The sequence below is a fragment of the Taeniopygia guttata genome, chromosome 4 (assembly GCF_048771995.1).
Source record: "Taeniopygia guttata chromosome 4, bTaeGut7.mat, whole genome shotgun sequence".
Classification (NCBI taxonomy): domain Eukaryota; kingdom Metazoa; phylum Chordata; class Aves; order Passeriformes; family Estrildidae; genus Taeniopygia; species Taeniopygia guttata.
The window spans coordinates 32,824,341-32,850,058 of record NC_133028.1 but is presented as its reverse complement, the minus strand read 5'-3'; the positions used below and the strand labels follow the sequence as shown (position 1 = coordinate 32,850,058).

Sequence of the window (25,718 nt, the reverse complement as noted above, 5' to 3'; positions counted from 1 at the left end):
AAAAGAGAGGTCTGGAACCTGTTTTTAATTTATAAAATGAAAGGTAGGTTAAAATCCTATGCTATCCATGATATTAGACTATAACAGACTAAATGTTGGTCATGGTAATGAAAGGAAGACAATAAGTATACAAAATAGCAATGTTTTTAAGCAATGGGTGATTTTAAAAATTCATTTAAATAAAATAGTCTAGTGAATAGAAACACTTCAAGTGCTCAGTACTCAGTACAAATCACAGTAAAATACAAATACCAGTAAAATATTTAACATTTCATTATAAAATGGTAATATATACTGTAAAAATACACAAGCATGAGTTATTAATGCATTGATGGAAAGGCATGCATCTGTAACTGACATTTATATATAATGGCAACAAAGAAAGGTGACTAATTCCTTCCCATAAACTTAGGAAAAATGTTTTGAAGTAGGAAAAATAGTTAAAGGACCCATGGCAAAGTAAAACTAAAAACTGGTTCTTTCCACAGCATAACCTTTAGATAGGTTTTTATTAAGTATTTTTTAATGCTGCTGCTAGTACAAGTGAAGTAACTGGTACAAAGTGTAATTAGTAAAGCCATGCTATTTTATTCTAACCTAAGTGTTTGAAATTCTCAGGTAACTTATATTAGTTTTCTCTTAAACTGAATTTGTTCATTCATTTATTTATTCTAGATTTCTTTTCCTGTTTAGGAAGGGTTTGTTTTGGGCTTTTTGTTTTTTAGGGTTTTTTTGTAACAAATATTAAATATTGAGTTTCATGCTTGGTTTTCTGATATCTATTTGTTTTACTATCAGCTACAGCACAAATAATGTGAAAATTCAGACATAAGTGGGAGGAGGCCAAATTTAAGCATCGTTCAGTATAGTGTGAAAGTCAGCCAGCGTGTTGGTTATGACAAGGAATGTTTCCTCTAATTTCATCAGTGATTGTGCTCAGACTCACAAGTCAGCACAGATAATCAAAGAAAGCCCCATAATAAAACTTCCATTTCTCTTCCTTCACAAGCACAGGGTGAAGCAACAATCTGAACAAACAAAACTAGGAAGGAGGATTAGGAGAATAAAAAGCAGAGAGAAGGGTATAGCGTTTTGAATGTGTGGGTAGATACGTTGTTTTCAGGATTGTAAGTGCTGCTGATGCTTTTCCTTTTGTTCATTCAGGTCTGTCTCTAGATATTTTCATAATTATATAGAATATATATTATTCTATTTTTTATTTTCTATCACTTGTAGAAATAGCTAGGACTAGTGTATCTCATATAATATACAACATATTCTACAGAAAGTTTATGTCAGAATGGTGAGAGATTATACATAAAATATTCAAAAGAATAACTTACTTTATCCTTTGGTGATCTAAGTTACAAAGCATCTTTTAGAAAATGTGTAAGATGCACCAAACTAAGCAGTCTCAAATCTATCAGCTCAGTACTAAATGTTTGGCACAGCTGAACGAGAAAATAGCCTTAAAAGGTTTAAAACCAAATGGTTTTGAATACATTTCAAAAATTTTACTGTTTTCCTAAAATGTTTCTGTTCCTTTTCTTGAGAATTAAATTTTAAAATTAAGCCTGCTTTCTGCTAGCCACCTCTTCCCATTTTGCCACATTCAGAGTTAGGGCAGAAGAGAAATATTTTAAGTCACTTCTGTGTAGTTAAGTGAAGGCTAAAATGTCCAAGAAAATCTTCCACTCATTTTATGATTATTTTGAGTTAAATGGGTTAAAATGATGCTGCAAAGGCTACTCAAAGAGCCAAGATTAAATTGAATCACTTCACTGATACTGGTACACTGTAGAAACTTTTTTTAATGCAAACCTTACCAGCTGACAACCAGCAGCAGTGAAGAGGTACAGTGGAGCTAAGGACTGGATAATGTCCCCTGCTGGGAAGGAAATGTCTTCTTTGGAAGGTGAGGTTTCTGAAGATACTGTCTGGACTAGGTATTTCTTATTTAAAAATTGAAAAAAAATTTAATCTCAGACATTCTGTCTAGTTTCTGAAAGGACACTTGATGATGAGCAGTGGAATTTAAAATAAAAAGAGATTTCTTTTTCAACTGTAGTCTGTCTGTCGGAGCCAGCACAGTCATATTTTAGTGAGCCAATGCCCACACATCTCCTGTGGTCAATTAAAGTGTGAGACTGAAGAGAAAGTATTGCGAGTAAGAGAGAGCGTTAAGAGGAATTTGAGGTGGACAGAGCTGTGGAAAAATGTCCAGAGCTTAAGTGAGGTGGATTTGTGTCTGATATGTGTGAACTGGAGGGGGGGATGTACTTGGGGAGACGCAGTGAATGTCCTCGGGGAGCTGACTGAGTGATCACTGATTTAGTCTGATGTCCAAACAGAAAACAGAAAAAATAAAGAGAGAAGAGTACTGTTTCAAGTAGAACTGACACAGAATAATGGAGAGGTTTAAAGTTACCAGGGAAAGAGAGTGTGACTCAGTTTGCTAATGCAAACTTTTATTTTTCCCCAAGTCAAAAATGAAAAGCACCCTTCGATTTAATTGTTTAACTTTGGTTTAGCATTTTACTTTCAGATTTTTCCCTTCTTTTTTTTTTCCCTAAGAATGGTATTTCAAACTGAAATTTAGTATTTATTTTATTGTAACATATTCCCAAACTAAGCATTTAAAAGAAACTGATAGCTGAAACTGAATAGAAAGAGAATAGAGAGATGGTTCTTTTCATTAGTCTACCATCATATAAATGTCTTTGTTGATACAGATTTGTTGACCAAAGGCTAAAATTTCTTAGTACTTGCTGTGAGAGCTAATGTTTATCCATCGAATAAGTTTTTCATTTTTATGGTTTTTTGCTCATAAGTTATAAGCATAAAATAAATTAATTTTAAAATTTGCAAAACTATATTCTACAAGTAAGAAACAGCAAACTGTGGGTGCCTGTGAAATATTATTTCTGTGGCGGTGTTACATGATTTAATTAAACAATTGTCTCATGCACAGAGTGACTCTGCTACAGAAATGAAGCATCATGTGCCAAATGGGTTTTCCTTAGCATCTTTTCTCCTTAAGCTGGAAAGTATTACTGTATATTTGTGATGGATTGCAAGGGGAAAGGTGATTTCCTGGTAAGGGAACATAACATGTCACCTGAAGAACACAGCAATCAGTTTTCATCTGCTAAAAGTTTTTGTGTGGTTAGGGGTGAGTAGCTCAAGCCCACTGTTCCCAGATGGTTCTACTGGGCTAGGTATTTTCTAGAAGCACTGCCAATGCCGTGCAGCACACTGCTTTCTGTCTCAGGCCTACTTGTGCATTTCAAATTAGGCACACAAAATTTCTATGCTATCCAAACAATTATAGAATTTGAATTCTGGACCCCATATGTTTCTTTTCTATGTAAAATACTAAAATATCATGTCCACAGTAGCACGGAACTGCCTGTGACAGAACTGATAATGTTTCCATAGATTTATAGAATGCCCTGAGTTGGAAGGGACCCACAAGGATCACCAAAGTCCAACTCCTTTATATTCAGTGCATAATTCTGGTGGCATGTAGTAAGGAAGATCTGGCAAAATCAATGGATTGCAGGGGATAAAACTTAATAGTGATTAACTACCTTTCCTCTGAATAAGACTGGCCTCTACAAAAGCCAAGTATTTAATAATTAGAGTATTCTTATATCTAAAAGCACAATACAGAGTCACAGTTACATAGTCAGCCTTGATTATTAATGTAATTGGTTGATTATTGATGGATATAGAAATCTCATTGCTCTTTGCATATCATATTTTAGGGTGTATTAAGTATATGTGTCAAAATAGCTTGGAATTTACATGAGGATTAACACATCCCAGATGCACTTCCTGAAGCCAAAGTAGTCCTTACACATATAGAAAGCAGAAAAAATGAGGAATATTATCAGCAGAGACATGGACCCTATTATCAAATTACCAAAGGAAGTGGTGTGTGAATTTGATTATTGGCAGTGATGCTACTTATTTGTATTGCCATGGCTTCGATGAGCACTCAGACTGTGAGAGCTCTCAGACACGCTGCATTAGATGTAGCATAAATGGAAAAAGACTTTTCCTGCTTCCAGGGAACTTTACTATCTAAGCATTAAACAAAAGCAACAAGGCAGTGCAGCTAATGGCAGCACAGCAGCACAAGGAGTACTGGTCAGCACAATCGCAAATACTGTCCAAGCTTTTTGAACTGGGAAAGAAAATCTCTGAGAACAATTTCTCCCAAGCATGAGAGGAACCGTAAGGAAAAAAAAAAAGAAAAAGGCAGAAAGATGCATTTCAAATTTTAGGAGTTGGCAACAGCTACTGGTATCATATGCCAGGTTGACATGGGTGTTGAGCTCTTGACAGGAAGAAAGTGGTAACTGGCAGGATGGAAAAGGGCAATTGAAGGATTCTTAAAATGAGGATGAGTAGCTTAAGTTTGGTACTAGAGAAGAGGCTGAAAGTGGAAGAGGAAGAAAGTGCTATTGCCACAGTACCTGAAATGGCCAAAGTGGCAGGCTGTACAAATACATCTTTTGCAGCTATACCTGAGATAGTCATAAGCCACATAAAAACTGAATCAATCTGTGTTTTTTATCTATTTTTTAAAATTTCCATTATATAATTATTTCTGACAAATACTACATGTTTATTGTTCTGGGATTATTTTGAGAACTATTTATTTTATAGTGGAAAAATATAAATGCAGAGCTCTAGTGTTGCCAGCATATGAGCTATAGATTTCTTCTGCTGCTTCTTTATCATTTTCCATTTCTTTATGACTGGTGTAAGAACAGAAAAGCTGGATTTTTATAATGTGCATATGCAAAGGGTTTCACTAGTTTTCTACAAGTACTGAATATTTAAGAAAGAGGAACTATAGCTGTGTGCTTTAGAAAGGTTCCAAGAAGATTTGTGTTGTGAAATGAACCTACTTAAAACTATTTCCTTTTCCACTTTGCCTTCTTGCAAGTCCTCTTCACAGAATGGTGGTACAGCTTTTCGCTGAGTTGGTAAATGTTAGAATTGGCATTAGTGCTGAACTGGGATTTAGGTTTGCTAAGATTCAACCCTTTTGTCTGAATGCAGGCACTTGCTGTAAAATCACCAACACATCATAGGTGTTCAGTGGTCTAATGACAATTTTGGCTTTTAAAAGATCCTGCCATTTCGTCTTCTATTGAAAGATTTGATAAATGCACTATTGTGGATGTGATCTTGATCCAATATAATTCAGGAGAAGTAATGTAGAATCAGACATGCTCTGTGCAATTAGACTGCCATGAAATCAGCAGCACAAATATTGCACTGCTATGATAGGAGCTGAGAGCTGAAAATATGAAGCTAGGGAAAACTTCATATGTGTTTTCTGTTGTCATCCTCAATTCTACTTAATTCTTCTATATTTAAATTCTGGGAAAAGGGGAACTCATACATACATACATTTCTTTCAAAATAAAGAACTTATACATCCAGAAGTTGTGGGTGTTTCAGCATCACCTCAACTAATATAGGTTGTGTTTAACAGACAACTGAAAGAAAACACAAACAGAAAGTTGAAAGCATATGATGGGAGGGACTACAGAAGTCAAAATTTGTATCAGTCTCAAAACAGTATCAACTGTTGGTGGTTCTCTAATGCTGAGGTGAAATATGTAAAAGACTACAGAGACCCATTCAAACTGTGATATTTGTGCATCTGGAATTCATGTTCTGAATCTGAGATGAATATCACAGAACCCAGATTTACATCACTTTAAGTGGCTGAAGTAAATTCTGTTCTGAACTGCTGTTTGAGATCATAACTATATTGTAGATGATTTTTGTTTAGTTTTAAATTTTTTGTTTAATTTTTGTATTACTGAAGACATTTGTAGTTTCCCTATTTAATTTCTAGTGTTTTAAGAACTCTATATATTCAATTCCATTTATTTCCATTTTTAAAACAAGCAATCAAAACAAAACTGTATTTTTAATGTGTTGTGAACTTCTCTGAAGCCATAAGAATAAACACAGCTGAACAAAAAAGATTTGGAAACCCAGAATGAGGATAATCTGTGCATCCTGATATACAGTAAATTTTTAAAAATTGAGTTCTGGTCTAGCAAAGTTAGTACAAGGGCATCAATATTAGCATCTATGTCAAAGTTTTTGATTGTAATCTGTATTTATCAATGCTTTTCTGTGTCACTTCCTTGGTTTTCCTAAATGGAAATCTCTTTTGAAAGGGCTGGCTTTCTGCACTGTATTTCTTGTAGCTTTTTAAAAGTTAAGGCTGTTAGGCTTGGTGCAGTTAACATGCCATATTAACAGAACTCTTGGTTATAGCTGTCATCGTATCACTGGTCTGGCAACAGAGGGAAGGACTGAAACAAGACCTCTACCTAGTAAATTAGGAGTTACCATACTCTACCATCTTCACAAGTGGTACCTGGGCAGAGGTGTGGGTCTAGAGCTGACCTACCCTTTATCTGTGCCCTTGCTCCACAAAGTTGTAGCTAAGAAGGAGCCATGAAGCCTGGGGGAAGGGCAGCTTACATGTTGCTTTCTAACTAGCACTCCTCCTTTTCCTAAGTTCCTCCATCACAAGATTGCCCTGCTTTTCACAAATGGAAGACCTCATAGTTGCTAACAGCCACACTACAGGTGATTATACCAACATATGTAGCATAATACCATATCAACACTGGAAGTCAGCATTTTCAGCACATTCTCTTTTCTTTCCCACAAGAATCTTGTTTTGAATGCTTAGAGGTAGCAAGTCATTTCAACCACACAAATAATTTTTTTTAAAAAATCTTTCAATCAGAAGTTACATTCCACTGCCATGGAAACATATAATAAAATCTACAATGTTCAGATAGGAAATAATGGTGATGAACATACATCCAAACCCAAGGTGTACCTGCATACATTAATCCTTAACAATAATAGTAATAATAACAACAATATTAATAATACACCATTTGAAGTTAGATGTTCTGAGAATATATGAGAAGTGATTATTTTAAAAAAGAAAACCACAAGTACATAGTTCCTGCACCAGAATCCTCCATAAGTTATGACAGGATAGTGTTTCCAATAAAAAGTAAGATAACACTTGGCAGGGAAAGTGAATATATATGTTTATATTTTTTAATTTTATAAAGAAGCACTGAAACATCCAAAGTGTTTGTGAAGTCAAGGTGGGGAAACAGTTCTTTCTGTCTTGGAGCTGAAAAGACCCAGCAAGTTGTGAACTTAACTGGTATTTTTTTATAGTATAAAGTTCCATAGGGTCTGTGTGTACATAGAGAGGTTGTAGCCCCATGGTAAATGTGTGATGTGCCTGTGTAAGGCTCAATAATCCAGCTCTTCTGAGGCAACTCCTGTGATTCCAAACCTCTGAGCCACTTCAAAGAACTCCTGTTTTAAAAAAGTATCAAAGACATGCTGGGGGGGAAAAAAAATATCCTTTCAATAGAGGACAGTACCTGTCCAGTGCTCCCAAAGAAAAGTAGCTGGCATTGTATGGAGTAGGCAATATTTAGGCCACAACAAGTACTCAGTTTAGTATTTGCAGTCCCATGACATTCCAAGGCCTTTGTACTATTAGAAAAAGAAAGGGAGAATTCCCTCTGCCAGATACAAATCAGTGTTTATTTCTGGTGCTGAACATAAACACTGCTATTCAAGAAACAAGAAACCCTCTTCCCAACAACCTATAAAACACAAGACTCCAACACAAAAGTATCTTTACTCTTTCAAACAAGTATTAGAAAGCAAAAACAAAATTTAAAAGAACATATTATTTTTAGGTTTGAGTGTTTCTTTTTCTTGTGGAAGAAATACGCATGAGCTCTTTACAAGCAGACAAATACCAAGAATAGTTTCACAAGCAGAGTGCATGTAATAGTCCAAATACAATAGATGTTGTAACAGCACTCACTTGGAGTGATCTGCCCCACCTCCATCATGACTTTAATGTTTTGTGTATATCAATAAAACCAATGAGCCATAATATTGTGTGCTTTCCTTTCTGGAAGACAAGGCACCAGCATGAGTTTTTAATATATGTACATGTTTTTTATAAACAACACATACATTAGTGAAGATATTTCAGGATCTTGTGGTGCAGCCTTTCTGAGCTAGGGCAAAATTATTAGACTTTGAATTTCCATTTGTAGCAAAGTCCTGTAAACACCTTCAGCTACACTATTTATTTGTAGGCTGCTACAATTATGCGATATATGATTTGATTATTAGGGTTAGCAGGACCATGGCTAATGGAATCAGTATCATGGCTACAGCAAGCTTTGTGAATTCTCCCTGCCAGTTTTCTGCTAACTACACTTGTGTCACTCACATGGCACAGGAATACTCTAACAATTAATTGTAAACCAGAGGGAAACTTTTAATGGACCTCTTCTTGAGATCTCATGTCTAAAAAGCAAAGTTCCCATGAGTGAAGTATAAGTTAGCTTTTCTAGGGGGAAAAAAAGGAATGAATTACATTTCTCTTCTTGTCCTTTAAATGAATAGCATAGTTTGGGTGAAATTATCAGGCAATTGCATGCCTTTTATGCAGATAATGCTATTTGATGAAAGCGGTGTTTTGATCTGCTGAGGATAATACAGATCCAGGGTTGGATTCATTGGTAAGAGTAAAGCTGTCTTCTGTGATAACTTCATCTCAGCATGAGGTCAGACGGGGAAAACTGGGATGGGGGATTAAAAAATGACACAGTCGGAGCAGTATTCAGTTCCCTGCTGTGCTCCTGGCTGCACACTATAGCTTATGTTTCTGATCTGTTATGGTATTGTCTGCTTTTCTCTCCCAGAGCAGAAAGAGATTGCTTAAAACTTTTCTTTTTTCAGCTAGAGGGATTAGTTCAGTGCAGCTTTTTTAATTAAAGAAACTGTATATTTTTCAATGTAATTTAAGGCTGTACAAGAAGGCCATCAGCATTCATAACTTAGTACTGTTACCTGCAACAAAGCCTAGCCATTTATTTTACATTCAGAAGAAGAAATCACTGTTAAGATTTTTGAGGGTTAAAATATGATGATTGGCCCTGCAATTGAAAGAATCACAGTTACCCATTGTCTCCTGAGAGTTTTCTGTGGAAGAACTTCAGTTTTCCTCTTATTTATCTGGGCTTTCCTAATTAAATCTCTGATATTAGAATGGTGGTTAAAAATTCTGATGTGTGGAAATAGAACTGAGCATATTTTTTTCACAAAAAAATTAATGCAAAAATATTGCCAAATATTAAAAGGCATCTACAAAAAATGACTGTAACATCACCATGTCTGTATCAGAACAATATTTCCACACAACAGATTTTCTAGATATGTAACTAGTGCCTTTATTAATAAGTAATAATATGCAAATAACTGACACATGTTCATGATACCTAAAATGGTCAGTTTGTATGTATAGCTGTAGATATAGATGTATGTTTATGCATATATGTTTGTGTATGTATGTCTGTATTCATATAGATACACATGGATTTATATATTGATATACACACAGTTACATATATTTTTCAGCTCAGAGAGTTGAATTTACAGCACAATTTAAACAAGGTTAATAGCTAAAACCTTCAAATGTTTCAAATAAGGCCCATATGGTGATCACTTTACAAAGCATACAGGGACTGTGCTTAGGTTGCAACATACACATTTCCAACTAAATTCCATGCCAGATCAATTAGAAACAGTTCTCCTGAGCAGACAGGAACAAACACAGATTGTTACCACTCCACTGCCTGAACTCTTGTCTTCCAGGAATGAAAGCAGTCATCCTGAATACAACATATTTTACTACTAACAGCTTAAGATTTTTTTTTTTTTAAACTAGTAGTATTTTAATAAAATCTTGATATTGGCACATCAGAGCAATTAACATCCAAATTATCACAATAAAATAGAAGATAGCTGTTAGAGCTTTTGGTTAGAGAGGTATTTTTCCCAGACTGCATTTGTTAGTGTTGTCTTCTGCTAGAAGGCGTAGATAGCACAGGAGAAGAAGAAAAGGAAAGAACCAGACAACAGAAAAGCACTTTTGGTTTATTTTTTCCTCATGCAGTGTGCTTTTCTTTAAATCATCTTTTCTGTACAATTCCTAAATCTGAACAATTTTCTGGTGGAGTTTCTTGTCATTTTTTAAAATACATCTTTTAGCTAGAAAGCTAGAAGGGAAAACAAAAATGTTTATTATGACTATGAAGCTTAGGTAAAATAAGGCCTCTTTCTTCTTGTAAATATCATAAATTCTGAATGTGACTTAATTATATAAACTTCTGTATGTACATATAAGGTCTATATGTTGACTTCTGAATTGCTATAAATATTCTGCATTCCTCCTGTTAAAGGAAATTATGGATAGTCACCCCCAGATGTAGTTACTGGGAAAGTGTTATACCAGCAAACACAAATCTTACATTTTTCATGGCCTTGTGTACTAACTCACACAATGATGGCAATAACGGTGCTTTGTGATGGCTCCTACTTATGAATACAAGGTGATTAAAATGATTATGTGCTTCAGTTTAGGGCCATAAGTTTAGCTCAGGCAGTAGTTCCTAATGCAGTGTTAACACTATATGAAAGGCATTTTTGTATTCCAAATCGTATGCAAACTCCTTCAGGTTCTTTCCTGAGGACCCAATGAAGAGGGTCAGCAGTTTTGTGCAGCTGAAGTGCATCATTTTCACCAGAGGTCAGCTTCCCATATAGCTTTGTTTTATGCAGTGGAACACAAACTAATGTAGTGGAAAAGCATGACCCCCATTTAAAGGTTGATTTGTATGATAATCAGTACATTTAGTGGCTTCAAAATGAACGTGTGTAAGGCCCTATCTTGCTTTAATTAAGGTAATTAAGACATATTTCCCTCTGCAGACAGCTATTTAATTTTATGGCTTTGTCAGTGATCAGATTAGAATATTTGTTTTACAATTTTACCGCAACTCGATACTCGGGGAAAAAGTGCCTCTCGCTCTGCTGCTGGCGGTGAGACGGGAAAGCCGGCGCAGCCCTTCCCGCGGAGCGAGCCCAGCGCAGCTCCGCGTGTCCGCAGCCGCTCCAGCCCGGCACCCGCGTCCCGCGCACCGGGGCTTCCCCCTGACGCCGGGGCTGCACGGGCGGCCCCTTCTTCCCAAAGTTTCCCCGTTCCCACAGAGGAGGGGTGCGGGTCTCTCCGGGGCTTAGGGCAGAGCGTGGTCACGGCGGATTCGTCACCTTCTGACCCGGCCCCGCTCCGGTCCGTGCTTGGCGCGGCGCGGGGGCTGCCCGGGCTCAGCCATCCCGCCCGGGCAGCCGGGGAGGGGAGCGGGGCGGCTCCGCCGACAGCTCGAAAGCAGCAGCTCGAGCGGCTGCGAGCTCGGTCCCTTCGCGGGGCTTGCACAGGAGCAGGAGCCGCGCGAACTGATGGGGACAGTTGTTTCCATGTAATGACCAACCATCACGACTGAGTCGAAATTAGGACTTTTTTTTTTTTCCTTTTTTTTTTTTTTTTTTTTTTTTTTTTAATTAGAGTTGTGATTATGAAGTATCCTGACACAGGGCAATGCTGCTAGTTGTTTTCGTTACGTAGAGGCAATCCCTACCTAGCTGCATTAAAGCGCATCTTGACTCTTACCCCGAAGGAAAATGGATGGTTAGAAACAATTTCTTCCTCCATGAGCTGTAGATCCAGGACCGTTGTCAATGCACAGATCTTGAGATCTGTTTTTTTCAGACCTGCGAATATCCTAAAGAGCGTGGAGTCCTGGAACCAGAAAATGCCGAAAAGCCTGGCAAAGCCCGAGTTACCGTTCGAGTACGGAAGGACACGTTAAGAACAGTTTAGGCAGTTTGCAAAGAACGTGACAATGTCTTGAATGTGTGTCTTCTTTTGGAGTTACTGGTAGATTAGTGCAGGAGCCGGCATGTCTCGCGCCAGAGGACGTCCTGCTCTTTTCTCTCAGTATCACCTACCGTCCAAAAAGATTTACTGATAGTCCCATCTGAAAAAAAAAATATCCCTAAGTCGATGAGGAACGCATACCCTTTTGTTCTTTCTGTACTGAAGTAGTGAGCTTACTAGAAATCCAAAATAATCCAAATGAGTAAGGAATGGCTGCCGTGTAATTTTAGAGAGTTTAGTAACATTTAATACTTGACATTTGAAAGATAGTTTCCTACAAAGCTCTAACTCAGATGTGCCTGAACACTTTTCAAATTTGCTTAATCTCGGAAGGCTGAAATTTAATTAAATTTTGGTAAGCCTGGTAATGCTACTTCAGTGATGTCCAAGTTAAGAGCGGCAAAATAACTTGCTCTGAACTTCAAATGTGTATCAGTAAGTAGTTAACTTTTGTTGTCTATCCAGTAGGCTTTGCACAAGATAACATGATGTTATCTTTCTATTTATAATAAAGCTGTACCTTAACTCAGTGTATTTGAGGGCAGCAGAAAGTTCAAAATAGTACTAGATTAAAAGATTTAGCAAAGGTATTGCAAATGGATGAAGTAGTAGTGCAAAATACAGTGCTTAAAAATTGCATTTGCAAAACATAACTTTAAATATTGTGTTAGTACTGTAAGCCAAAAGAAAAAAATTGTAAATAAAACCCTGAGTTTACAAGATTAGCTTGTAGTTTAGCCAAAATGCTATTTTGTATAATATGCAACAACAATTACAGCATGTGGTGTATGTTCAGGTTTGATTGTTCCTGTGTGCCTAGCTATAAGCATTTTGTAACAATTAATTTTATGCAATTCACATTTTTACACTTCGAGTGCTGTCTTGTAAGGGCTAAACTCTTTGTAGGATATTTTATTTGAAATACAAGGTCATGATGATTCCAGTTCTACCTGTGTTGTCTGTGCACTTAGCTGCACAGAACACTCTCTCTCTAGGTCTGTGGCTCCTACTTTTTGAAATGAAATGCCACCACTTCAGAGCCATCCACAAATTCAATAGAGAGTATTCATTTAAATCCAATGGTTTAGTTGTTGAATCTTTAAAATACTTTTGCAAACCCCTGTTTAAAAGTAGTTACTTTTATTACAACTTTTCTGGGGATGAAGACACATCATTGCCATTATAAAATACATTTTTTTTCCTCTTCCTTTCAGTATGCTCAATATTATTTTAAGTCAACACATTGACTGTTGACTTAAAAAGGCTTGAAACATTTGTGGTTTTCTATTGCACTGGCTGTATAACGGTGCTGTGTGATGCTGGCTCTGTGTGTGTGGTACCTGCTGTAATTCCCACATGCTGACCTCAGCACTGTCGAATCAGTTTATATACCCAGGCACCTTGTCTCTCGGGTCGAGCCCAGCTAACTACAAATGCAAAGAAAAACACAGGAGTAAAACACGGGCATGTGAGAGAAAACTGCTGGACTGATTATAGATGGCTCCCTCGCAATGCCCGTTGGTTACATCTGCAGTAACGTTTCCATGATTAGGAGGTATTTCCAGTTATTTCAGGACAGAGGAATACAGGGATTTTCTTTGGGAGCGTTTAAGATAACAAAGTCGTGCATCTTTCATTACAGAGTCAGAGATGTGGTGGATAAAGTTAGGAAAATCAAAGTACTGCAGTGGGTAGCCGGCTAAACGTTCAAAGCTGCTCATCTGTCTAACTTCTCCGGGTGTTTCGCATCTCCTGTGTGAAACGCCTTTGAGTTTAAAAGGGAAGGATAAAGGCGTAAAAAGAGAGCGGTCCTAGATAGGCAGGTAGGTAGGTAACATCTCAGTGTGCGAAAAGTTACAGCTACTACTTTGAGCCGAGAGGTTGCTGAGGAGTCAGGGAGAAAAATAAGCAGAAGCGCCTTTGTACACCACGGAGAAATGGCTTTAAAAGCAGATGTTTAAGCTGTAATCAGGTCACTCGGCACCCAGCTCCCGCCCAACTCCGAAAATTGCCGGGGTGCGGCGGAAGGGCCGGGCTGGGGGGGGCTGCGTGTACCCGTGCGAGGGGCGGGCTGCCGGGCCGGGGAGCGCCGCCGGCACCCTCTGGCCTTGCCGGGCGGCCCCGCCGCGCCGCGCCCGGGCTGCCGGCAGCGCCGAAGAGCCTCGGCGGGCGGGCTGCCCACCGCGCCGGCTCTGCTCGGCCGGGCGCGGTGCGCTGCTGCAAGGGAGCTGCGCATTATTTCCCCAAATTCTTTCCCGCCCCATATAAAAATAAATAGGTTCCCGCGGAAAACAAAATGCAGCAGAGGGATGCTATATGCCCTGCCGGGTGGAGGGAACGCGCAGCGAAGCCGTGTAAGTTCATTAGTGTTTGCAATCAGGAGCACGCAGACACCCTCATCAGGGCAGACAGCGGCCAAGAGCCATTCATCAGCCTGAAGTGCCGCTCGCGGATGACCCCTAAATCACCGCCGGCGTCGTGGATGCGCTGATTAGACTCAGCGTGGGAGCCGCGCCACGGCACTCCATGCGAGCGGCGGGGACGGGGGGGCAGCAGGCTGAGGGTTCGCAGCCTGGTGGGTCGTGTCCCGGCCCGGGGTGGCGCAGGGAAGCACCGGGGTCCTCGGCCGGGTCCCCCGCGTTACGGCGAAAGTAGGTGCTGGCGGCGGCGGCTCCTCCCCGCGCTCCTCCCCCGCGGCACGTCGCTGTGCGCGCACCTTCGCCCTCCCCTCCCGCAAGAAGAGGGGCCAAACTCCCTGCCCGCCCGGCGGGGGAGGAGGCGGGGAAAGTGAGCTCCGCGGGACGCGTAAGCTCCCGCGGCGCGGGCAACAACTCGTGGCCCTCCCCCCGCCCGGCCCCCGGCCCTCCCCTCGCTCCCGCCCGCCCTCCGCTCCCGCCCGCCCGGCCTGACAAAGTGCCGGCGTGCGCCGCTCTCCCCCGCGCTGCTGCCGGGGCGCGGAGGCGGCGAGGCTCGCGGCGTGCCCGCGGTAAGTGGCGCGCTGCGCTCCGCGGCTGTCCGGCCGGCAGCGGGGCGCCGGGGCCGCTGCCCTCCGCCTGGAGGAGAGCGGGCTGGGGGCTGGTGCGCGGGGGCCGGTGGAGGTTTTTGCGGCCCTCCGTCCCTCCCTTCCCCGCCTCCCCCACGGTGGCACCGTTGGCGGCGGGACTTTCGCCGGGTGGTGGGCGGGAGTCGCGGGGCGCCCCGGGACGCGCGGCTGCGGCCGGAGCGCGGCCCCAGGTAGGGCTGCGCGGGTGCGGGGGAGCGGGAGGATGGGGCCGGGGACGCAACTTAATGTGGGAACTCCGCGGTGCCGGGCGGAAAACTGAGCGGGGGGGATGGGAGGGGTCTGGGTCTGGCAGCAGCGCTGCTCGGCCTCGGAGCGGGGTCTGGGGCTGCTGGTGTGCGCGCTCCCGGGGGGCTGAGCGCGCTCCCGGCGGCGCGGGGCGGCGGTGGGACTGGGCACCGCAGCAGTTTCGGCGCTTTCTCAAGTCGGCATCCTCACTTCTGGAAGATAAACCGAAGTGTCCGCACTTCTGTCCGGTGAGCGCAGGGGCGCGGGCGGAGGCGCGGAAGCTCGTCCGACCAAGTTGATGGTGGGTTTGGAACTTGGTGTTTGTTACCTCGGGTGTGCGGGCGCGGGGCGCTCCCGCCGGGTCCGACGGCCTCGGGCGGCGCGTTTGTCAAGCGGCGGCGGGCGGTGACAGGCTGCCGGGTGGTCTGTGCTCCAGAGCTGCTGCCGGGGCTCTACCTGCTCTCCTGCTAAAGGACGCGGTTCCTGAGGCTCGTATCTGTAATGGTCTAGTCAGTAAACTGCGGTGAAAATCGTGTTATTGTTCAGCGAAAACACATGGCGACCAAAGAAATTGTGTGTCACCGTGGTTTGGGGAGAGAAAGGGGTGGTCTTCCCCGCGAAATTCCAAACATTGCTGATGTCTGGTGGGATTTTTCTTCACGTGTACGTAGGAAGCAGATCTACTGTTTTGTGAACTTCAAAGTTTTATGTTATAAAGTTGCTTTTAAGCAAAGTAATGTAAAAAGAGAACATAGCCAAACTCCCATCTTGATGTGCTTACAGACTGTTGAAAGTTTTTTAATAGGAGCAATTTCCATAAGGTATCATGTAGATGTAGCCTCCTTTAAATATTTAGATTTAAAATATTTTTATAAGAAAACTTCGGCAGTTTTACTTTTCTGCTTTTTAAATATCATGTGTCTCTTAAGCTAAGTCTTAATTCAATACTTGTTTGGTTTTATTTGACTGTTACCCCTGCATTTTATATACACTTCCTCAGGCAAAGTATTTTGCTTCATACCACTGAAGACTTGTAATGATATTCTGTGGCCATGTGGATCCTAAAATTCTGCCTAGTAAAGAACAAAATGAAGTATAAATGTTGTTTATCTATGGTCTTACAGAAAAGTTAATTGTAAAACACTTGAAGACGGTCTCTCTAAAAAATACCACTGCTCTTCCCTTCTAAAATAATCCATGTGCTATTCAGAATTATTATTGCATTCACATCTAGGAGTTTAGTTTAATATTGTATGCAGGGAAAATTTTTCATAAAATGTACTTTTATATAATATAAGAATAGTTTGGAAGAAGGGCCCCAATGTAAGTGTGAATATGCATGAAAATTGTATCACTTAAATTTTGCAAAAATATAACAAGTTGAGAAAAATATTATTAGTAAATAGGGGAAGGAAAAAAGCCAACAGTACAGAAATATTAGACGAATACAACTGATTAAAAATGGAAAGGGGTTCAGTGGAGTGAACACTGAGATAAAAGATGCTGTTTGGTATAATAAATACTTGACCCTGCTGAGATTCTTTTGTTTAATATATTTTGAGGAAAAACAATCCAAAATAACATCATAATCCAGTTAGCAGGTTAAGACTCGTATTTCAGTAAAATCGCTTAGAGCTGGGAATAATTATTCTCTGTTTAAATGGAAAAAAAAAAGAGAAGAAAAGGATATATTAATAGAAACTAGACTTAAAGTTACAAATGAGCACACACACAATGGCTGCTGTAAAAAGCATCTGTTTTATAGAAGTCCCATAAAATATTAGAAAATAAAGTAATAACCTGGAAGTATTTTTTGTTATCTCCTTGCCCCAACAATTAACAGATTATAGTCTTGGCTCAGTAAGATACTCAGAACCATTACCTCCAGTTAAAATCAGTGAGCATTGTGCAGACTGATGTCCCTGTAGATGGATGCAAAAGCTCCCACTAACTTGCATCAGTTTTGGATTAGGCCCAATAAAAGCTGAGAGAGCCCAGCAACTCGGAGGATCAGGTGCTGTTTGTGAAGGGGCATTGTGCTTTATAGACATAAAAGACCAGAGATACTACTAAGGCTTCAGGTCAGAACTGTTCTTATATTTATAGTGATACTGTACTTAATGCTCTGTTTCTATTATTGAAAACTCATCTCTCTGTCAGTGTGCAACAGAAACTATAACTTTTTTATAGAGAAATCTTAAAATATTTTTTTTTCAAAATGTTACGCAAGTAAGTTGCACTTGTGTAAGATTTAAAGGCTGATTTGAACAATACTGGTACTACATATTAAGTATTGTTAATAAGATGAATATATCTATATGACTTTTTTTTCTTTTAAGAACTACTTTACTGTAGAAAATTAATTCTATTAAATGAATACATTGTTGGGTTTACTGTTTTAGTGGTATGTAGTGATAATGTGGCTGTCACCTGCAAGTCTGCACAGTATCAAGTGCAAAAAATGTTACCAAAAACAATTTTAGAGTGTTTATTAGAAAATCCTTGGTTTGATTAAATAAATGTTTTACCCTTGGCTAATTAGTTAAATGAGTAAGTCCTTTCAGGATACCTGCATGCGATTCTTCTTAGACTGAAGAGTGTCTTAAAATAAATGCTTTATCTTTTTAACAGAGTAGTATTATTTGCAGAGTTTTAGCATGTAGAAAACATTTCAGGGACTCAGAGTTAGGGTTGGGGTTCACACAGTCAGATGAACAATTAAAAGAAAACCCATAACATTTAAATTTTTGGAGGTAACAGAGGCTTTAAAGAAGTTACCATTGTAAAAAGGTGCAGTTTTAACAGCCTTTCCTTAGCTCTAAAACTGATTAATTGCTGTGTCTTATAAAACCTGATTTATTTCATACTTTTTTCATACCAAGCATTACCATTATGAAGCTCTCCTTATAAGTGAGATTAATGTTTCTGAGCAAAGAAGTGGTTTGGAGGGCTGCATTCATTTTGAGTGCTATTCTAATCAATTTTAGATACAGCATTTCACAATGTATCAGTCTGCATCCGAACCTGCCTTATTATGTGGAATTAACTTGTTAGTGATTGATAGGAAGCCTGCTCGATGGAGCAGGTGATTTGTTAGAAAACAAGTGTTACAGGTTCCAGGAGTTTGAGTACAGAGTCAGGCAACTCTGGTGCCCATTCTGTGGCCTGACTGAAGCTCAACAGAGAAGTTAGAACTAAATGCTGTGCTGGTTTTTTTTTAAAAGCTAAAAAACCCAACAAACCCCAAAAATCCTAAAACCAAAACTAATGTTAATGTTCCTTACAGTGGTATTTGGCTTCACAGACAGTCTGAAGTGACAGGTATGAGGCGCAGACAGCGTCTTTGTGCATCAGTATGTGCTGTTACAGTGCATGTCTCCTGGATTATTTGGAGGAATAGCTTTAGCATTTGAAATCAAAATTCAGAAGGCTACTTTCAGATGACAAGGTGCACACCTACTGGATATTGCTTGCATAGTTATTGAAATACATGCCAATGGTATTTTTTCTCTTTTAAAAGTAGCAAAGATTGTACTTGTTTGAATAGCTAGTGAAATATTTGCACACTCTGTCTGTGCACCTTTTGGTCTCAGCTTCACCACTCTTTAATTCTTAACCACTAGGCTATGGTCACACGCTACTGCTGGGTGTGATGCATAAACATTTAAAGATCAGGGAAAAATAATGCTTCCTCAATATTGAGAGAAAAATAAGTTTTAAAAGGCCAAATTTAAAATACATATATGAGAAACCTATGAAAATTGTAAACAATTCTAAGATATAGGTGTATGCATCTGTTATGAGGATAGTAATTTAAATCTAAATTATAGTTATTTGTGCTTCTTGTAAGATGTACTAATTGCATTCAGTAAATTTTTAAAGTTTGCATATTGTACTAATTACATTAGGCTTTTAGTTCAAGTGTGCATATAAACAGTAACAGAATGTTGCAACTGAAGCATTGCATAAAAGTATTTCTGGTCTTAGGTAGATCAGAAGTAATAAAATTACAAAATGTTTATGAATACCAGGTTCTAAGTGCTCATCACCTTTTAGTTCAGTCTGGCTTTATGGAATATACATTATTTGTACAGATTCATTTTAATATTACAACTGAAATAGCTGCTACTGAACAAATATGAAGGGAATAGTATCTTAAGCATAATAAAATGGAGGGTACAACAGGAACTGCATCTCTGATTGCCTTCTTAGATGCAAGTCTTTCTGTGTGTTCCGTACTTTCAACTTATGGGCAATTTACTCTTGTTTAAAATACATTTTATGCAATGCTGATACTTGGATGACACAAGGTTGAAAAGTAGTTTAAGTCTGGAAGTTTAAGTTTATGCTGTGAGTCTTGCAAAGAAGTGGATGTGCTTTTATAATTTAGACTGAAATTCAACATATAAGTTCAAACCTAGGTGATCTAATTATTTTGAATTTTGCAACTTAAGTCTGTAACAGATTGAGGTTGTTGATACTTGGTGTGTATTTTTGTATCTACAAAAAAAGTTAATTGCAAAAATTAGTGCGTAGATGTAATGAAAGCAAAACAGTAAACTAGAAACTGCAAAGTGATGTATTGAATTCAGCACTGATTAACGTACTCTGCAAATCCACTGAAATCAGCAGATTACCTGAATTGTCATGTACTCGTGAGCTGGGAGGCTGTAGTAGAACTTTGTGTTAAAATATTTGAATAACTGAAATGTGTGTTAAAAGTTATAGTAACTTTAGTTCACTTTTACATTAGGAGTTCATGAATGCTAATTCAGTCTTCATGTATAAAGGAAAATTTTCAACTTGAGAAAAGATGCTTTAAGTTATTTTTGGTTACTTTCCTGACTTTTACATTTTTATCACACTGCTACTAAATCTTTAAAATGAAAATCTTTACATGAACTAGTTATGGATTATAATTATTTGATAATAGTCTCAATGCCTCTTTTTCTATTCTCCCCCAACATACCTCCATTCCATCACTAGCAAAATAATGGAATGATTGCAAAAATTTTTACTTCAAAGTAGGTTTGCCAACTTGCTTTACTCTTTCAAGCAATTTATTTTGAAAGAAAGGAAAATATCTTTTATAATGATGGCCTAAAATCTGTATTCTATAAACCTTTAAATTTTGAAATTTTGTGAGTTAAGATCTACATGTGTCCTTTGCATCTGAATTACAAAAGTAAAATTGCAGCTTGCAAAAATCTTAAGATCTGACTTCAATTTTTCCTGTAACAGCATAGAAAAACATTCAGAAAAGCAGCAGTTATTATTGTAAAAGCTGTCTTGGTGTGGAACTTAGAATGTGTTGTGTTGAAATCACTTGTGCTGGTGGTGTTATTTTTCAACATTGTATTGAATTTCTGATAGTATTCTTGACAGCAGTTAAGCCAACGTACAAAGGAACAAATGTGTCTTATTTCCTTATTTGAGTCTTGACAATTTTTAGTGTCTTAAGAAAACTGTCAAGGGTAAAATTACTAAAATACAGATTTAAAACATTTTTCTTGGCAGGACTTGAATAGAAAGTTGCGTGTGAGAATTTTTAGAGGAGGGGGAAAGAAATTAATCACCTCCATGATTTATTATAATACAGCAAATAGATTCCTAAATCATAGAAGTCCTTGATACACTTTGACTGGTTCATGGAGGGGGGTGACTATGTAGTGGTTGAAGAAATCATCATTGCTAATAAGTGTTACTTTAGATTAGCAAATGAAAGACTGCATAGTCCTTCAAAGTCCTCATCCATTCTCATTATAATCCTTTGAACATTTGTCTGACCTTTCTAAAGAAATTCTACAGGAACTTTATGCTTAGGGTTCCACATAAATAAATTGACCAGCACTGGTCTCAAGAAGTTTGTTATCTAATGACAGGAGCAATAATACATCTTTTAAACAAAAATATATCAAGTCTTACTTCCACAGCAAATTCTTAATTTATTTTAAAATATCACAATGTAATACTTGAGACTAATGAGTGTGAAGGAGCTTTTTAAAAGTAAATAATATCACAGTTCTCTAACAAAAATCTAAAACCAAATTGTATTGCTATTTTTCCGCTCAGCTTTGTTATGGTTTATATCTATAGAAAGTTGGGGTAGGTGGAGTAGTTTAGTTTTCAAGGCTGAGTGTGTGAAGGTTTGTGCAGCTAAGACATGCCCAGTTAAAGTAAACCAGCATAGCTCTAGTCACCTCAGGGAGGACATTGCCATTTACCTTCTGGGTCACAACATGTAGAGCTATGCTCGTGAAACACTTGCAATTTATATTTCAATTTAACTTTTATTTTTTTTTTATGAGCAGTTTACTTATTTCCTTTTGTAAAATACATGGCTTATTTGAATAGGCTTTGGTGCCTCTCAAAAGCATCATGCCATAGATGGGTTTTTTCCATTAAAAGAAAAAGCCTTTTATTCTATTAGTAAACTTGGCAAAGCAGAAAATAATTCATTTTATTAAATCAATTTTTTTTAAGAATTACATTCTTTATTCATACTGCTGAATATATTAAAGTATTTGTCTCCCTACTCCTTTTCAGAGAGATTCTTGATTTCAATGTCAAAAGGTTGAGTGGCAGCATCCAAATCTATGCAACTGGAACTGAGGAAAGATACTATAATCCAACAAATCAGCTGGTTGAAATCTTGGTTACAATTTGGGAGTGTTTGTGTATTTAGCAACAAAGGCAGAGTCACTGAAGTCTTAACATTGAGGCAGCAGTTACTAAATTACCATTTGTTCACCATTGTTCACATACTGGAAGGCAGAAGTGTTTTATTTTTAAAGCAATGAAGGAACTGGAGAAATGCTGGACCTCTGCAAATGTTTGAGCTTAGTCCAGACAAATAAACAGGTAATCGAGAATGCTGAGGAGTTCTAGGTTGCATTTGGTGTATCAGACTGATAAATGCGAAATCCTCAAATTTGATTTCCCTTCATCCATGACTAGTTAGAAAATTAAAAATTTAGGCAGAAAAGAGCCCTTTCATATTTTATGGTAGGAAGTAATCTTTTCCATATCTTGCTTTGCAGGTAATATGCATACATGCACATATGTTTTGGATTGCTTAATCTTCAATATTATTACTTTGGGTTTAGTGTAAATTGATGGCAGATGAATGAAAAGCTTTCCTGGCAGATTTTTTTATAATATAGATGTATATCTTCATGTGCATGTACTTTGGCTATTCAGTACTTACTTAGTAAACATACAGTACAAATTTATAGGAGGATTTATCCTTTTTCCCTCATTTGTCTGTCAGTTGCTGAAGTTTGCGATTTCAACACAGGCCAGTGTGTTGGGAGGTGTCAGAAAAGCTTAGGGTCTGAAGTCCACAGTGACATCTCAGTGGGTGCTGGGAGCAGAAATGCTCATCACCTATCAAGAAGTTTTTCAGTCCTCTGTGTATTGATAGAGTATGAAAAAAAGACCCACCTAGTAATCCAATCTATATATCTAAAGGTATGGTGACTCAGAAATACAACTATGAATGATTGTGCGCTACAGGAAACCTGCAAGTAATAAGTGATTAGAAAAGCTGGGGTTTTATTTTCTTTCTTGAGTGAAGAGTATCTTAGCATGAAAATGAAATATCAGCTCTTACTTAGCATGAAACAGTTACAATTACATATAGAAATGTTATAAGTAGCTTAAAAATGCACAGCAGCTTTTATTATTCTTTTGATAATTTAATGTTAATTGTGGAGTGATATAGGGTTAATGATATAAAATGTTAGCACTTCTAATGATATGTTTAAGAGCAGTGCAGACATTAAATTCAGTAAACTGTATATGTGGGCCTCATAAATAAGTGCTGAATTATAATACAAAGCACACCATGACCAAATTAATTAGTATGTTTAATCTAGTGAATTCCAGCTAGGCTGCATATAATATGGACATGTATTTAATTTCTAAATTTAATATTAGCTGCATAAGTCAACTCTTACTTAATCAGTGCAGATCAGTAATAGAAATGTAATATATCTGGGGTTTTACATAAGCTTTTCTCTTTAAATAAGATTTTTTAACACCATTTGAGATTTTAAATATTGTAATTTTAAAAACGTATATGCTTCCTGTGTTCTCCCCATAATTTGTCGTCATCACGAGGTAGAATTCCTGAGGTCCAAAAAAAAATATTCATTTAGTCGAAATGGCGATGCTCATTAAAATTCATTCAAGGATCTAGGGCAGAATATTTTGTATTTGCTTATTTGATACAAAATTTACTGTTGGTTGCTTTGCTGTAATTATTGTTATAGCAGATTTTATTTGAGTTAAAATGCTAGTAGAACAATCTTGATTTTTCATTTGAAAGCCTTAATTTTCAAAGAAAGTGCAGAATAAAAGACTATTTAATTTTTTAATAACCTGTGAGTACTTTAGTTTTTTTCTTGAAAATTACAAGTATTAGATTTTTTATCACGTGAGCCAAAGGACATGCAGATTTTCTTGAACTCATCTTCTGAATTCTTAAATGTGAGTTTAGGATAGAAATAGGTAGTTGGGTGGTATTGAGTCCAGTTTTGAAAACCTCTAAATAATCTGTTCAGTTGGCAGTTTCAGGGATTTCAATGAGATTGTGTAGTGAATAGGCATTGTCCCTGTGATCAGTGCTCTATAGGCTTAGGTTCATTGCTTTCAGAGGAAAGTCTGAGAATAATCAGCATGGGTTTTCTTTTTTTTTCTTGATACAGGATTACACACTCTGCCTGTAACCTTTGGTATAAATCTACCTTTGCTTTGTGTTCTTTTTTGGTAAATACTTGACTAGAAATGAGTTGATGAACTGCTCGGTTTTTATGGAGAGCCCATAAAGCACAGAATGGGCTGACTGCACTCTGGTCCTCAGTCAAACCTAAATACATTGTTAAATGTATTTAGGTTGATTTCCACCCCCATTCCCAGCATTTGGAACAAGCAAATCCAATAACTGTTTATTTGCTGAAGCTCTCAAAGGAGAGCACTTGTCCGAAAGGGGGCCCAGTGAGGTTACGTCTGTGCTGCCATGCTAAACACAGTGCTGTCACTTTCCCACCTGCTGGGACACCGTCAGCCATGTGGCTTCATTCCTAAGGAGCTCCCTTATGGCATTTTCATCTGGACTGATTCATGGGACTCCCAGACAATTCTTGGGCATGGTTTAGCAGTTAAAACCAGAGATGTATTTATTCTGGGGACCATTCCCATTAAGCACTTTGCTTCCAGCTTCCTAATGTAGAGGTTAAGACTTGTTACTAGCATAGACATGATTTAATTATACTAGCTTTAAGCACAATTTTGGACAAGATGACCCACAGAAGTCTTTTCCAACCTACATTATTGTGTGATTCCAAGCCTTTTGTTTGCGCTCTTTGCAGTCCTTCTTGGGGTTGTTGAATTTACTATTTGAGTTTCACACCTGAATTCAGTGTTGCCAATGGTAATTCTATTGACTACACTTCCAAAAACAACTGTTTAACAGGCTCGGAAGTGAAATCATCATATTTGTGTTTTAATCAGTTTAAATGAACAAATGTTAGTGTTTTATAACCTAATGTAGGAGTAAGATTTTTTTTCCACCCTGCTTGTGTAAGATTGTTCCTATTAAGTTAAGAAGAGGATTTTTGGGAGTGGACAAGCGTAAAGAGGACTCTCCATGTTAGAATCATTGTTAGGTGCAGTACGTTTTCCCGCACTAGAAACTTGATACAATTAATTTAGATATTAAGTAAAAAGTAGCTTCATTTTAGTCTATACACCTGCTAATTATTGCATACTGCTAACCTGACAGATTTTTAGTTTACTGGTTTATAATAAGTGCAAAACAGGTAGTTATTTATGGGCAGCATCATGCAAGAAAACCAGACTAACAGCTTTTTTTTGTTAAGGTTTTTATTGTGAAACTGGATTAGAGATGATATCAACTCATTTATTATGAGAATCAAATCTGTAGGGGTTCTTAAAAGTTTTTATTTTCCTGTGGTTGCTTAAAGAATATACAAAAGCAACAAGTTACAATGCTTGTTTTAAAAATATTAATTAAAAAAAAAATGAAGTCCACTAACCCATCACTCCCATCACTTCTTGTCTGTGAAGAGGCTTTGCTTATGAATGCTACATCACCAGATATCACACTGAACTGTCATAAACCCACTTACAGTCCTGTATGGGCTGTAGTTCAGTGAGCCCAAGAGGCTGAATGAAAGCTGAAGGAGGTTTCTTTGCAGGACCTTTTTGCAGTGCTTCAGTGTCATACCCACTCCATGGAGGAAAAGGAACGAGGCAGCCTGTAAGGGATCTTGTCTGCCTGGAATCAGGCACCCAAATGGGCTATCTTTGTGAAGGTCTTTAAGGCATGTCATGACCTTCTCCCCACTGCTGTGAAAGCTGGACACTTTCTGCAGTAGCTCTGCTTTGAGATGCCTGAAGCGTAGTCTCACTTTAGTGATTTAAGTTAAACAGACGGCATTTCATACGTGCTGTCTCAACCAAAACTGCATCAACAGCCATGAAAGCATGTAAAAATAGTGTGGAAGCTATGGGTTTCTTTGACTGGAA

General features: G+C 38.4%; 1 protein-coding gene across 44 annotated transcripts in view; it reads left to right on the top strand.

Annotated features, from left to right (window-relative positions):
* The window catches only part of TENM3 (teneurin transmembrane protein 3), a 1,292,556-nt gene that overhangs the window by 871,670 nt on the left and 395,168 nt on the right, over positions 1-25,718 (top strand). For 3 of the 44 annotated variants that reach the window (XM_072927770.1, XM_072927769.1, XM_072927768.1), the window contains exon 1: positions 14,516-14,864. The exons of 39 other annotated variants lie outside the window; for them this stretch is intronic. The gene's annotated coding sequence lies outside the window, so the exon portion shown is untranslated. Of the gene's footprint in view, positions 1-14,022; positions 14,233-14,515; positions 14,865-14,973; positions 15,113-25,718 lie in introns of those variants that run through there. 2 more of the 44 variants (XM_072927747.1, XM_072927771.1) reach the window with 2 other exon arrangements.